We start from the raw sequence: 16,817 nt of genomic DNA on the forward strand, positions 1-16,817 counted from the left end.
AGTTCCCTGGACTGTGGTTTTTCTTTTTCTTTGGAGCTGTTTAAATCTGCTCTGCACTGAACAGCCAGAACACCACGGGCAGCTTGCACCTGTGGCCCACCTGGCTGAGCCTGGGCCACAGCATTTCCAGTGCTGGAGGGACTGAAAAGAGACTGATAAGAGACTGATAAGACACTTGAGTGCACGGAGCTAAAACCCAAGGAGGGACTTTCGGAGTTTATCATCTATTTTGGAGCAGCAGGAGGTTTTATTGCTTACTATTGTTCAATTTTAGTGCTGGTGAATGCTTTGCCTGTAGAATAAAGTTTTTTTTCACTTTTCTCCCCAGAAATATTTTCCCGGACTGGCTGAGGGTGGGGCTGCTGAATCTGCATTCTAGAGGAAACTCCTTTTGGAGGGTTTCAACCGATTTTGCCCTAAACCAGGACAGGGTGGCAGAAGGAAGGGGAACCCCAAGTGGCTGGATTGAGAGGAGGCTGGAGAGGGGGACCTTGGGACCCCAGAACCTCCCAAAATCCAAAAGCAGGAGGGGGGGGGATCCCCAGGCCCCATGGGAACCCCACCAGCCCTGAGATGGGGGACCAACCATAACCCAAGAGGGATGAGACTGGAAATGGGAAACTCCTGGTGGGTTTTTTGATTCACTCTTGATTTTTGGACATCAGGTGACTTCTAGAAATGGACATGGGTGGGAAGAATCCCCAACCCAAGGCATTCACAGCTTGTTTTTCCCCAAACAAGGATTTTCCCCAAACCTTCCCACCGTAACATTCTCCCTGTCCCACTCTGGGTGAGCTCAGTCCCAAACCTGACCCTGATCCTGGTCTCAATCTCACTCCATGTTTAGACACACTCATAGTTCTGTATTTAATCTCATCCCAGTTCCAGTCTCTCTAGCCCCAGACCCAATCCCAACCCTAGCCCAAAGCCAATCCCATGTCTAGCCTTAACCCCTATCCCAGCTCTAATCCAAATCTCAGCCCCAACTCCAATCCCAGCCCTAATTCCAGCCCCTTCCTAAACCCTCAGCCCCAAACCAAATCCCAGGTTCAGCCCTTCTGGGGGTTTGGGGGTGTCTCTGTCCCTCTGAGCCCGATGATGTTTGGGTGGGGTCACAGCAGGGCTGAGAGGGACAGAGACTCCCCCGGCCTCCCCAGGTGTGAGAAGGTCGGAGAGCCCCCCCAGCCCCGAGCACCCTCAGCGGTGAGAGGGACACAGAGCCCCTGGTCCCCAGCCCTGCACAGGCATTGCCTGAGGCCAGAGGGATGGAGACCCCCCGAGCATCCCCCAGGGTGAGGGGACAGAGACCCCCGAGCATCCCCTGGGCTGAGAGGGACAGAGACTGCCCCGAGCACCCCCTGGAACAGGGTATGAGAGGGAGTTAGACCCCCAAGACATTCCCTGGGGTGAGAATGATGGAGATCCCCTGGGGAATGGCCTTGGGCTACAGGGACAGGGACAATCCCCTGGTGAATGGCCTTGGGTGACAGAGACAGGGACAACCCCCCCAAACCCCTCCCAAGAATCCCCCAGGGCAAGAGGCACAGAGACCCTTTGAGCATCCTCTGGGCACTGGACAAAATAACTTGGCAGAAATCAAACTTGACTCTGCATAAATCACTTGAATGAATATTTGATTTTCCCACAAAACGCAAACAAATCCCAAACATTACTAAACTGACTGTACAAGCAATTTTGTGGCAATTCCAAGTTCCACTGGTTCCCGCACAGCTCCAGTGCAGCTGCTAGCACATTCCGATAAAAGAAAAGTGTATATTTTGCCCAATACGGATATCATTAAAAGGAAAGGAAACTCTTTGTAGCTGTGACAAAGGCAACAGTGATGAAGAGAATAATGATTCTTACGTTTCGCAAAGAACCCAAGCCTGGGAATTCACGAGTTATTTGGGAATTTTGCTACTTCAGCTGGGCTTCTTGTAGGACTTTCAGCAGCCTTGTGTTCCTCACTGTGGGGTGAATGAACCTTGTCAGTCTCGCTTGTAACATTTGCTCTCTTTCCTCCAGTGAATTTAAAAAACATTTCAAGGAAGGGCAAAAAAATATTTTCTTACACTCCGGACCCACAATGGCCATTTTCTTCCTCAATTCTCCCATAAGTCACTCAGAGGAAGCTGCAGCCCAGTTTCCAAGAGTTCTTCCAGAGAGAACCACAACAGCCTTGATAGTGGAACCCTGGAAAAAGTTAAAGATAGAATCTAAAATGTTAGGCTTTGTGCTTTCCCAGATCAACTACACCTGCGTAAGCAGTATGATAAATTATATAATTGTTAGATGTGATGATTGTTTAGTAATTAAATGTAATTATTATATAACCATAAGAAGAATAGTGAGAAACTATGTTGGAAATTCAGAGAGGGGCTAAATTTATGTATACAATAGAACAAAATAAGTTTAATAATTAACATGAAAGTTATGTAACAATAGAATATAAAACATGATCATTTCGGATGCATGGTCGGAGTCAGATTTGGGTTGAATATACCCCAATTCCCAGAGCTCTTTAATAAAAAGCACCGCATATAATCCCCTGTGATTATGTGTTTTTAAATGCTAACATTTTGGCGACCTGAAGATGGAACCCTTGTGAGTGCTGCTGAGTGAGTTCGCGACTCGATCACGCTCCAGCCGGCACTGAGGGATTCTTGGGGAGCCCATCGGCCACGACTGCTTCCGCCGCTCACAAACGTCCCTGGGAGAAAGGTAAGGTGATTTTTACTTTGGTTTGGGTGCCTGCCAATAAGACGCAGCGAAAGCTACGCTTGGTTGGGCTAAAGGAATTCCTGTTGGTGTAAGCCTAGGCGCCGTTCCGTAAGACAATCGCAAAAGTGTTGCAGGTTCGGCATTTGTGGTATTTTTGAAATGGAGAAACTTAAAGGGATTTTGGGCAGTAACACCCCTATCCGGCAAAATTCTCCTTTGGAGTGCTTTTTAGCACATTGGAAACAAGGTAACTTTGGGGAACGATTACATAAAACTAACTTGATTGATTATTGTAATTCATGGTGGCCAGAATATGCCTTGGAGAATGGTGAAAAATGGCCAAAATACGGTACTCTGCAATATAACACTATTTCGCAGCTAATGTTGTTTTGTAAACAAGAAGGAAAATGGGATGAAGTCCCATATGTTGATCTGTTTTTCTACTTATGGGGAAAGCCAGAATGGCAGGATGAATGTGGATTATTAATGGTTAAAACATCTGCAAAATGTGGGGTTTGTGAGGAACGTTGTTTAGAACACTTGGCGTTAAGAGAAAGCTTGAGTGGGGAAAATTATACAGATATTGATTCACAAGTAGCTCCAATAGGAACAAGAGAACCTAACCCTATCCCACCTGTTTCATCTGTCCCTATCCCACTACCTGCTCCTCACCCACCTACCCCTGAACCTGTCTCATCTAGTACACATTTCCCTCTTTATCCTCTTCTCCCATCATCACCCGATCCCTCTGCCTCGGAAGATGAACAAAACCTAACTGTGATAGAAAGGGGAAAGAGGTATGCGAGTGAAAAAGATAGCAATGGTAATGAATCAGTGACCCCAATAGCCCATAGAATCCGGAGTCGGTCAAATCTTGCTCCAGTTGTGCATAGAAAAGGCATAAGGAAACAAAAACGGACTGTGATTGCCCCCTTGCGACAAGGTGTCGGAGTGGAAGGGCCAGTATTTGTAAAAGTGCCTTTTTCCCCAGCAGACTTAGTTATTTTGAAACAGTCAGCCGGAAGTTATAGAGAAAATCCTGATAAAGTGGCACGCGTAGTAAAAATGGTTATGAAAACTCAAAATCCTGACTGGGATGACATACAAGTAATATTAGATACTCTGATGGATTCTACTGAAAAAGAAATGGTACTTAAGGCAGCCAAAGAGAGGGCAAGAGAAGATATTAGAAATGGGCTGGTAACAGGGAATTTAGATGTGAATTTCCCAATTGAGGATCCAAATTGGGACCCTAATTTATTGTGCGATATGAGGAGATTACAGAAATATCAAGAGTGGATCCAAATAGGAGTTCAGAATGCTTTGCCCAAAACTATAAATTGGTCCAAACTATATGAGGTTCAACAGGAAAAGAAGTAATCTCCCACTGCGTTTTTGGAGAGGCTTAAGGGGGTAGCAAGGAAATTTACAGACCTCCAAATGGATACAGAGCAAGCAAAGGTTCAGCTCGCTCTCATATTCTTGGGTCAATCACAGGATGACATTCGTGGAAAATTGCAAAAATTAGAAGGGGAAGAATTAAGGAATTTGGATAAGTTACTCGAGGTCACCTGGACGGTATATAACAATCGGGAAAAAGAAGCTAGTAAAAGGCAGCAGCAGAATCTTTTGGCAGTAACACAGGGGAGAGGGAACCCAAATTTCAGGGGGCGTAACAGGAATGGTCGGGGTAGGAGACCAGTTACCCAGGGGTTGAGCCTGAATCAATGTGCATATTGCAAGGGGGTGGGACATTGGAAGCGAAATTGCCCAAGTTTGAATAACCAGTTTGACCAGGGCAATCAGTTCCAGCAGGCTACCAAGGAGATGGTCCTGGGGGAGTATACCAGCTGACTAGATGTAGAACCGGTAGAACGAGTCAAGGAACCTGTTGTAAATATACAGTTAGGGCATAAAGAGGTCAGATTTCTAATAGATACGGGAGCTACTTTTTCTGTATTGAATGATTTGCAAGGACAAATTGGGGACAAGGAAACGACAATAGTTGGCGCTACAGGGAAAGAGGAAAATCGGCCTTTCCTGCAACCCCTAGATTTGTGTTTTGGAAACAAGGTTATAACACATGAATTTTTATATGTACCTGAGTGTCCAATTCCATTTTTAGGGAGAGATTTCCTAGCAAAACTTGATGCGGTAATAACCTTTGAAAATGGAGAGCTTATAATGAAAATACCTGAATCAACGACGGGACAGATATTAATGATCAAAGAAAAACCTGTCCCCTCTATCCCTGGGGAGGTAGAAGATGCAGTGATTCCCTCTGTATGGGAGACAGATATACCAGGGAAATCTAAATTGGCACAATCAGTGCATGTAGAGTTAAAAGAAGGGCAAGGGCTGTACAAGTCAAACAATATCCCATAAAACCAGAAGCACGGCAAGGAATAGTAAAGATTATTGAGAAATTCTTGAAATACTGAATTTTAGAAGAATGTGAATCAGAATTTAATACACCAATATTTCCAGTAAAGAAGCCAAATGGTGAATATAGATTAGTGCAGGATTTGAGAGCAATAAATAAAATAACAAAGGACATTTATCCAGTGGTAACAAATCCTTATACATTGCTAACATCCGTAAAGGAGATATATATACGGCTTACAGTAATTGATTTAAAAGATGCCTTTTTCTGCATCCCCCTGGACAAAGAAAGTAGGAAACTGTTTGCCTTTGAGTGGGAAAACCCAGGGAATGAAAGAAAGACCCAGCTCACCTGGACACGATTACCACAAGGCTACAAGAACAGTCCCACCGTATTCAGAAACCAACTGGCAAAGGAACTGGAAATTTGGACTGAAAATGGGCAAGTACCAAGAGACCAATACTTATTGTTGCAGTAGATTGATGATATACTAATAGCTACAGAAGAAAGAGGAACCTGTATAAAGATAACCATTGAGATTTTAAATTCACTGGGAATGGGAGGCTACAAAATATCCAGAGGAAAGGCACAAATCGCACAACAGACTGTGATTTACCTGGGATGTGAAATTTCACAAGGGCAACGAAAACTAGGTACTAACCACATCCAAGCTATTTGTGCTATTCCAGAGCCCCAGAATTTACATGAGCTGCGAGTCTTCCTCGGGATGGCAGGATGGTGTCGCCTGTGGATCATGGACTATGGACTGATTGCGAAACCCCTGTATGAAGCTCAGAATAGGCAGCCATTCACCTGGGGCAAACCACAGAAAGAAGCCTTCCTAAAATTAAAGGAAGCACTGACAACTGCTCCAGCACTAGGGTTACCTGATCTGTCTAAAGATTTTCAGCTGTTTGTACATGAAAGGCTGCGCCTAGCACTGGGAGTCCTGACACAACGTCTGGGAAGCTGGAAAAGGCTGGTGGGCTACTTCTCCAAACAACTCAACAACATAAGTGCCGGGTGGCCCCCATGTCTGCAGGCAGTCGCAGCTACTGTGATCCTGATACAAGAAGCCAGGAAACTTACTATGGGAAGGCACCGAGATGTCTATGTACCACACATGGTAACCACTGTCTTAGAACAAAAGGGGGGCCATTGGCTATCTCCCAGCAGGATGATGAAATTCCAGGTAGTCCTGACTGAGCAGGATGATGTCACATTAAAAACAACTAACCTTTTCAATCCAGCTCTGTTCCTAGGTACCACAACTGAAGAAGGCCCATTAGAACACAACTGTGCAGAAGTAATAGAGTACACCTATTCAGCAAGAGAAGACCTGAAAGACGTCCCACTAGAGCAGCCGGAGTGGGAGCTGTTTACAGATGGGAGCAGCTTCGTGGAAAACGGAACCAGATACGCTGGATATGTGGTAACAACAGTCAATACAGTAGTGGAGTCAAAGGCATTAACACCAAACACATCTGCCCAGAAGGCAGAGCTGGTTGCTTTAACCAGGGCACTAGAATTAGGTGAAGAGAAAAAGGTAAATATCTGGACTGACTCAAAATATGCTTTTGGAGTGGTGCATGTACACGGAGCACTATGGAAAGAAAGAGGACTGTTTTCTTCTCGGGGTACGCACATTAAACATCAGGATGCAGTCCTGCAATTGATAAAGGCAGTACAAAAACCTGAACAAGTGGCAATCATACACTGCAAAGCACACCAATCAGGAAACTCCAAAATCTGTGAGGGAAATCGAAAGGCAGACTGGGCAGCCCGACAGGTTGCTCGAGAGGTACAAACAACAATGGCATTGATACCTTTGAAGCTTAATGTATCCCAATTCAATTTGCCTCCAAAACCAAAATATTCAGTAGAAGATGAGAGACTGGCACGTTTGCTAAATGCACAAAAGAATTCAGAAGGATGGTATGTAACCGCACAAGGACAAATAGTGGTACCCCCCTTGATAATGAGAGAAGTTCTACAAATTAAACATAATGAATGTCACTGGGGAGCAGAGGCATTGATAAAATTACTAAAGCAGAGTTTAATTTCAGTACGGATGTTAACAATGGCAAAATCAGTAATGTCAAAATGTGATATCTGCTTGAAAACAACCGAGTGGCCTGGCAACAGGCACAGCTGGGAAGAATTCGGATAGGAATAGAGCCAGGAGACTATTGGCAGGTAGATTTTGTAGAGCTACAAAGAACTCAAGGATACAAATACCTGTTAGTGGGGGTTGACACATTCTCTGGGTGGCCAGAAGCCCTTCCCTGTCACACGAACCAAACAAAGGAAACAGTTAAGTGGTTACTACAGGAGATTATTCCCAGGTTTGGGGTACCCCTAGTGGTATCATCAGATAGGGGACCCCATTTCATAGCTACAGTAGTAAGAGAGGTAAGTAGCCTGCTGGGGATAAATTGGGACCTCCACACACCGTGGAGACCCCAGTCAAGTGGACAGGTAGAGAGGATGAATCAGACACTAAAAAGGCAAATCAGTAAAATATGCCAAGAAGCCAAATTGCAGTGGCCCCAGGCTTTGCCAATAGCACTGTTGAGGATTCACATAAAGCCTAGGAGTGGGATGTCAGTCAGTCCTTATGAGATATTGTATGGGAAACCATATGAATCTCCTGAGCCTAACCCTAATGTACATGTCACAGGAAAGCAGGAAGTATATAATTATGTTCTGTCTCTTGGGAAAACTTTAGCTCGGCTCCGGAGTATCCTCGTGTGGAATAAACCATTGAGAACCCAGTTCATAACATACATCCAAGAGACAAGGTGTACATCAAGAACTGGAACAAGGAACCACTGAAAGAAAAGTGAAGTGGACCCCATCAGGTACTACTGACCACCTTTACAGCAGTCAAAGTAGCCGGTGTGGAACCCTGGATCCACTATACCCGAGTGAAAAAAGTCCATCCTGGATCACAGACTGTATAAACTCTGGAATGAACAAAGGCTGCAGATAAGACGTGTTTAATTGCTTTCAGAATGCTATCAGTAATTGTGCTAACGTTATGGTTATTAATATCTTTGGGATGTGGAATGCAAAATGATCAACTAACCACTCTTCATTCTAGAATGAAGAGAGAGGTACAAACAGAAACACAGGTGATAAAGGTTTCTAATGCAGTTTGGGCTGAGAATGTAATGATTGGATTAGTCAAAGATTTTGCCAAAATGCAAAACACCAGCTGAATAACTGCCTGTCTGCCAACACCAAAGGCAGCGGGAGACACAGTAAATTGGGGAATCATAACATCAAAACTACCTGAAATACAAAAGAACAAAATAATTACATGTAAACTGGTACCCGAATCGAGACAAGTTACAGAAACAACTCTGGTATGGGAATGTGAGGCCAAGGATAAGAAAGATCAGATAGAACCTTGGGACAGTGCGTGGTCTGTGAGTATTCTTCAAAGATTCCAATATATGGCAAACACCCCTTGGTGTATTAAGTGGGAAGGCCCCGAGAATGAAACAGATCCAGCAATAACAAACACTGACACTAGTAGCAGAACGAGGGCAGACAAAGTAAGTTGGTGGGCATGTAATAAAACTTACGACTGCACTTCAGATGATGAAGAGATAAAACAGATGCCACCCCTGGCAATAGCCCTACAAATTGGTTGTGCTTGCAGAGGGATCAAACATAAACAAGGCAGAGTGAATTATAAAGTAATTATACGGTGTACCAGGATTACAATCCGAGGTCCAGGACAATTTGTATGGGCAGCAAGTGATGGTACCTGGACAACACATCTGCCTGTAGACAGGAAAGTAAAGGAGATTACTTTAGGCCTTCCAACCTTATGTCCAATTTGGAAATTTGGAAAAGGTCCCCATTTAATGGAAAACATGAACTTCTGCAGATAAGAGCAAGACGAGAAGTTCTAGACGATAACAATCCAGATGACACTTGTCGAGAACCCTCTAGTGGAGTGAAATTTGGATGGGCCCTTGAGTCATTGCTTGGTCCTATAGCAAACTATAAGAGCAGAGAGATGCTGTACAAACTTACAGGTCAGGTAGGTAGACTGGCAAAAGTCACCCGGGAAGGATTTAAAGAATTAAATATACAATTACAAGCCACCACAAAAATGACTTTACAAAATTGATTGGCCCTAGATATGTTACTCCTGAAAGAGCATGGAGTATGTGGATTTTTAAAGGGACAAGTTGATCATTGCTGCGTTCATATCCCAAATGTAACTGCAGATGTAGAATATGACATCAATCAGTTGAAACAAATAGATCATGAAGCACAAGAAGAGCAAAAGGATTTGGCTACAAGCTGGTTAGGAAAAATCTTAAAGGATTAGGGTGGAATGTGAGTTCATGGATTAAATGTATCATTGAGAATGTGATAATCTTACCAATTGTATTCTTAGCAATTTGGTTAGTTTACAGCATCTTAAAGGGAGAGATACAGAAGAAAACATCCTGGAACCAGAGGATAATAAAGGCACTAACACAAGATCCATGCCCACCATCTTCTGGTTCTCCAGTTCGTAACAGCATCCACGAAAACATTTACATCAACCCTGGATTTGAAGAACCAAGTACAAACTGAGGAATAAAGGACTGTATCAAGTGAAAACATTTACACCTATAGTGAAGTAATAATGCTTTGAAAGGGGGGAGAATGATAGTGGAACCCTGGAAAAAGTTAAAGATAGAATCTAAAATGTTAGGCTTTGTGCTTTCCCAGATCAACTACACCTGCGTACGCAGTATGATAAATTATATAATTGTTAGATGTGATGATTGTTTAGTAATTAAATGTAATTATTATATAACCATAAGAAGAATAGTGAGAAACTATGTTGGAAATTCAGAGAGGGGCTAAATTTATGTATACAATAGAACAATATAAGTTTAATAATTAACATGAAAGTTATGTAACGATAGAATATAAAACATGATCATTTCGGATGTATGGTCAGAGTCAGATTTGGGTTGAATATACCCCGATTCTCAGAGCTCTTAATAAAAAGCACCGCATATAATCCCCTGTGATTATGTGTTTTTGAACACTAACAGCCTCAGAGGAGGGAACCATGCTGTTTGTCAAAGGCACTTGGGGTCAGAGAACAGTGCCAAAACGCACTGTGCCAAAATAATTTCACAGTCTGGTTAGTCTGTTTAAGAAAATTGTTAGAGAGATTCCTCTCCCCAGTTAAGGTGATAATGAAATCAAATTCAAAATGAATTTTATTGAACAGTAAATGGGAGAGAAAAGGGGGGACAGGAAGGGAATGACAGGAAAAAGAGCCCTCCCCTGGAGCAGGGTAAGATTGACATTGTCCCCTCTGTGTGTGGCCTTCCCGGAGTGGAGATTTTACACCGGAGCCAGTTTGGGTAAGCGGGGTGGTATTCACCCCCTGAGCAGGGATTACCGCACTGTTTCAGGTTGCAATGCAAGATGTAACCAAATGCATGTTTTTAATCCCCATCTTCATCAACTGTTATAAGCAGGTGGGGCAGTGTTTTTTACCTCTTCCATGACTCAGCCCTGATAACGCCCTCCAGGGGAGATATCTTCTGCTAATGGGCCATTGTGTGACACTGCAAGACTGATAAAATTCCATCATCCTATTGTGGGATACTCCGCCCAAGGGGAGGATCCAAGCATTCCTACCTGGATGTAAGCTGAGCTTGCAACACCAGGAGCAGCTTGCCTACTGGATTCCCAGAGGACAAGAGCTCCATAACCTTCACTGGACCTTCAGAAGAAGACCAGACCCTTCTACAGGATCACTGCTTTGACAGAATCACGTTCATCTCTCCAACAGGCCTGCAGCCACCATTTAATTAGACTGCAGTCACCACCCTCACCAGCAGGTTATATCCCGACCCTGTCAGTTTAAGGCAGTGTTTCTGTATCATTGCCTTGATCTTAATTTTCCTCTTAAATTGTAATTCCGGCTTAGACCCTTCCCCAGGTTTGCCTTCCAGTACAAAACTCAATGTGCTCATCTGTTGTTTTCCTCCAAAAACAGGATTTCCCATTTCCAAACCTTTGCCAGATGGAAGAGGAGGCTGCAAGGAAAAGGAACATGCCCCAGGACACCCAGGCAGGTGAGGAGGAAGTCAGTGCCCCTTTCCCTCTCTCTCCTGCTCCATCTCCCAGCCCAGGTCGGCTCCAGCTGCAGGACAACCCTGCTGCCAAGGCTGTCCTGCTGGAGATGCACTGGGGGGATCTCCTTCCCCTTCCCTGTGGCACGGAGGCAAATCCCATCCTTTCCTTGTCCTTCCTCTCCCGAGGAAGGAGCTCAGGATGGAGACCAGAGAGGACAAATCCCCACAACAGAAGCTCATGGAAGCGGCTGTTTTGAGTGGCTCCATGGTACAGGAATCCAACAGGGAGGAAAATCCCCAGAGATCCCACAAGAGGAGGGGCTCCAAAGCCAGCCAAGGGTGCTCTGAGGAGGAAAGACCCACCCTGTGCCAGGAAGGTGGACAGAGGTTGATCCAGAGCTCGGAACTGGTGGTCCATGAGCAGCTTCATGATGGGGAGAAGCCACACAAGTGCTTGGAGTGTGGGAAGAGCTTCAGGCAGAGCAACCACATGATCAGCCACCTGATGATCCACACCGGGGAATGGGCCTATGAGTGTGGGGAGTGTGGGAAGGGCTTCAGCTACAGATCCGCCCTTGCCATCCACCAACACATCCATATTGGGGAGAGGCTCTATGAGAGACCCATGTGTCAGGAGAGGTTCAGATCAGCTCCCATCTCATCCACCACCAGCAGATTCAACGAGGAGAGGCCCTTCTGCTGCCCTGACTGCGGGAAGGGCTTCAAGCACAACTCCACCCTTGTCAACCATCGGCACATCCATACCAGCAAGAGGCCCTATGAGTTTGGGGAATGTGGGATAATCTTCAGCTGCAGCTTCCACTTGATCCACCACCAGAGAATCCACACGGGAAAGTCCATACAGTGGTGGGGAATGTGGGATGACCTTCAGTCGTAGGTCCCAGCTGATCATCCACCAAAATGATCAACAGTGGGAAGAGGCCATACAAGTGCCGTGAGTGTCAGAAGAGGTTTCAGACCAGCTCCAATCTCCTCAAGCACCAGTGGATTCACACAGAGGAGAGGCCCTTCCGCTGCCCCAGCTGTGGGAAGGGCTTCAAGGACAACTCCCACCTCATCACCCACTGGCGCATCCACACTCGGGAGAGGCCCTACAAGAGTCCCCAGTGTGGAGAAAGCATCTCCATGAGCTGTCACTTTACCAGACACCAATGGATGAACTGATAAGGGAAACCCTGCAAATGCCCCAACTGCTGGAAGAGCTTCGTGCACCGCTCCAGCTTCAACACCCTGGGAGGATCCACGTTGGGCAGAGCCCTGGTAACTCACATTCAGTGATCTGTGCTGGGAGGACACCTGGCTTGTTATCCTTTTGGTTTGGTCCCAATTTCCTCTTGATTTTTCTTTATCGCTTAAAAACATCTGAAATGGGATTAAAAAGAAAGAAATTTATCAAAGATGTCGAAAGTTCCATCAGTTAACAGTTACTTGAGAAGGCATTTATAGTTTGGGGACATATTCTGGAAGATTTGTGGGTTCTTGGGGCATTTCAGGAAGTGTTCTCCATATCTTTGCACTCCAAAAGTAAAGAGAAATTGATCTGTCACCTCAAAATGACTCAGTCCCACTGAAAACACCACAATCTGACCCCAAAGGGCTCAATCCAACCTCAAATTGCCTTGTTCCCACCTCAAAAAAAGTCAGTCCTATGCTAAAATTACTGAATTCCACAGCCTCCAGGGTGAGATGGGATTGGCTACAGACTGGGAGAAGTGGGATCCAAATTTGAGGGTGTGGGATCGGGATTGTAGGACCTGGGTGTGTGGGATGCATTTTGATAGTAAATAAAATTTTCAGAACTATTAGTTTCTGTCCCATTAATTTTCCATCATTTCCAGTTTGTTTTTCAGAGTGCCACCTTCTCAGCTGATTGTGTTTGTGCCCTCCTTTCCCTCCTGCCTCTCTTTGCCTGCCCTGTTTCTCTCTCAGTGGCTCCCTTGACCCAGGGCAGCTCCCACCACAGACCCTGCCCTGATTTAATTCCCAATCCACGAGCTACAACAACCATGGTTGAAGTTATGAAGGCTGGCAGTGAAATGTCACTGCAGGATCTTGCTGCGCTTGGCTTTTATCTCCTTTTAAAGTCTTTGCATCCCAGGGCAGGAACACCTTTTCCTGGCTGTAAACTGGAATTCCAGCCCCTGGGAGTGTGTTCCATGGATCCCAGAGGGGCATTCCCAGGGTTCCCAGGGTGCTGCTCCTGCCGTGCCTCCCAAGGAGCTGTGCAGGGTCAGGGAACAAGGTCCAGCAGCTCTCTTGGTTCTGCAGTACCACAAGGGCCCCGGGTCCATGAGTTTCCCTACTGCCAGCAGCGGTTCCTTGGTTCCCATGATGCCCTGCTGTGTCACCATGGATATTTGGTTCCATGAGGTTCTTCTGTGTCACAATGGCCTCCCTTACTCCATGAGCTTCCACAGTGTCACAATGGCCTCCTTGGATGGGCAGTGTCACCATGGACTATTGGCTCCATGCAGCCCTGCTGGGTCACCATGGACTCCTTGGTTCCATGAGGTTCTGGGGGTGTCTCCATGGTCTCCTTGGATCCACAGTGTCACAATGGACCACTGGATCCACCTGGACCTGCTGTGTCACCATGGCCCCTTGGTTCCATGGGACCCCAGGGTCACAATTGACTCCTTGCTTCCACATCAACCCCTTGGTCCCAAAATGGCCCCTTCATTCCATAAGGAAGACAAAACTTTTGTAGAAACATTGAGCAAATCCTGCTTAACACGCCTGGGAACATCTGTTGTAATTCAAGAGAGAGGTTAAAGGTGAGGATGGCACCAGCAGCTTCCATCTCCAACAGAGATCCAGGGAAAAGACAGGGACAGAGAATTCAGCTGGGAGACTCAGAGAATTCTGCTTCCAGAGATCATTTCTCCTCACACTGTCCCTTGGAGAAAGGTGACACCTTTCCAGGGCAGCCTGGCCTGAGCAGGTGGTTCCTGAGTGGGGTTTGTTGTTTCGGAAACCTGCTCAGGTTTTTCCATTTTTTCCTTCCCAGAAGGAAAACTTCTCCTGGGCCTGTGTGCAGGCAGAACCCTGAGGAGAGCAGGTGGGACATGGTGCAATGGGCTGGGATATGGAGCTGCAGAGCTCAGGGGACAAGGTTCTGCTGCAGGGCACAGGGATGTCAGTGCCAGGTGGGTCATGTCAGACATGGTGAGGCTGGGGGTGAGGAGCAGCTTGTCCAAACAGGGTCAGCCCTCAAGGGGCTCATTCTTCTCTGTGCCCAGACCTCCTAAGCATTAAGATCACCTGGGAATGCTTCTATCAGCTCTTTTTGTAACTGGAAAATAAAAAATTACTCACTTGATTAATGAAAATGTCATGAGGTGCACTTTGAAATCTTCCTCCTTAAAGATGCTCTGAACAGACTCCAGTGTGCTGCACAAGGCCTGGAGACATGAACACCACTGAAGGAAGGGAAAGAGCTTCTGAGGGCTTTCTGCATTTTAATCAGCCCTTACATGGGTTGAGGCGGAGTCCAGGACCCTCAGGCACTGAGAGAAGGATGAAGAAGCTGCTGAAGGAGTCAGAAGCAAAACTCCAAGTCCCTTGGAGCATCACTGGGCCCCAACGAGGGTAGGAAGTGCCAAAGGCTCCCCAGGGACTGATGAGGGCAGATCCTTGAGGCCAGGATTGCAGGGAGTCAAAGCCTCTGAGCAGGGAACTGCAATGTTGAGCAAGGCCTGGGCTGGTTGGGGGAAGGAGAAAGGCCAAGCCCTGAGCCCAGCCTGGGCCAGCAGGGCCTGTCCCTCAAGGATGGCTCAGGGTTGTTTGTGGGGCAGGGGGATGTGAGGGCAAGAAAGGACAAATGTCATAAACCTTTGTGACACTGCAGATCCTCACGGAACCAAGGGGCCAGTGGGACACTGTGGGGACTCATGGAAACAAGAGGCCACTGTAAGCCTGCAGGGCTGGAACACCCTATAACACTGAAATGCTGGGAGTAACCAAAGGTTAATTTACTCGAGTTTGGGTGCACAGGAGAAACATCAAACAGATACTCTCAAAATGGACAGATACAAAGAGTATTATTGGTAGGAAGGGGCCACAAGGATCATCAAGTCCGGATCTTAAGTGAATGGCCCACACAGGAATTGAACCCACAGCCTCAGTGATGCCAGCACCATGCTCTAACCAACTGAGGTAAGATGTCAAAATGACACAAAATTTTACTGACAAAATATAGACAGTCGAGGAACTTTGGCAAATGTTTTAATACAACATCCACTTCAACATAAATCTCTCATCATAGCTTTAACTTCATTAAACTTAGCCCATTTAACCTCAAAACCTTTAACCCATATGATATTAAGTTACTCAAAATAATTTCAGGTAAGTAGGATTAGAAGGAGAAAAAATAGAAAATAACAGAAAGACAGAAGATGCTTAGAAAGACACACACATATAGAAAGGCACCAGCTACTCAGGTTCCAGCATCACCAACACAGGAACCCCAGGAGAAGGCAGAATCCACACCATGAGCTGGCTTCGTGCTCCGGCTTTTAACCCCCTGGGCCTTCATGGGCCTGCCCCTGGGGTTTGACTTCCAGTTGCTTGTCCAATCAGAGTCAGGGCAGGCACCAGCTGCTCCTGGTGTGTGATTGATTGACAGCTCAACCAATCAGAGCTGGGTTAACATCACCACCACCACCACCACCACCACCACCACCACCACCACCACCCCCCCCCCCCCGCCCCTGCTGTGTGATTGACAGCTCTGCCAGGCCAGAGCTGGGGGCGGGGCTCTGTTCCACCACAAACCAAGGCCTGACCTAGCCCCTGGCCCCACACAGGCCTTCTGAGCATCCCAAGGTGTCTCGGGACATCGATCTCGTCCAGCCTCTGACAACAACCACGGTGACACTACGGAACCTCATGGGGCCAAGGGGCTGTTGTGACACTGTGGTGCCTCATGGGATCAAGGAGACCATTGTGAAACTCGGAGGCCCCAAGAAACTAAGCGTCCATGATGACCTTGTGCAGCCCAGAGTGTAACAGACGAGCCACTGTGACATAGCAATGGCGCATGGAGCCGAGGGGCCACGGTGACACATCGGGGCTTTGTGGAACCACGAAGCCATTGTGACATTGCAAGGTCCCATGGAAGCATGGGGCCATTGTGACACTACAGAAGCAAGGGGAACATTGTGACACTGCAGAGCCTCATGGAACCAAGGAGAGACCATTGTGACACTGTGGGGTCCCACCAAACCAAGGGAACATGGAACAGATCTGGCTGGCTGGGCCTCCTGGGGACCACCTGACAGGTCCAGCTGATCTTGGCATGTTGAGGGCTGCTTCTCATCTACCCCTGGAGCACTGGGGCTCTGGGCTTTACTTCCTATGGGAGAGAACTGTCCTTCTCCTCCAGTGGCCCATGGCCAAATTGTGATTCCTTCTCTAAATTTCCTTATATGCACAGATTGTTCCCAGATGAAATCTGCCAGGAGAGACAGATCTGGCTGCCTTGGCCACCCAGGGGCCACCTCTCATCTGCCTTTCAAAAGCTGAGACCAGGGGGTTTTCTTTCTTATGGGAAAAAAAACATCCATCTCAACCAGGCACTCATGGCC

Source organism: Melospiza melodia, unplaced genomic scaffold, assembly GCF_035770615.1.
Source record: "Melospiza melodia melodia isolate bMelMel2 unplaced genomic scaffold, bMelMel2.pri scaffold_32, whole genome shotgun sequence".
NCBI classification, from domain to species: Eukaryota; Metazoa; Chordata; class Aves; order Passeriformes; family Passerellidae; genus Melospiza; species Melospiza melodia.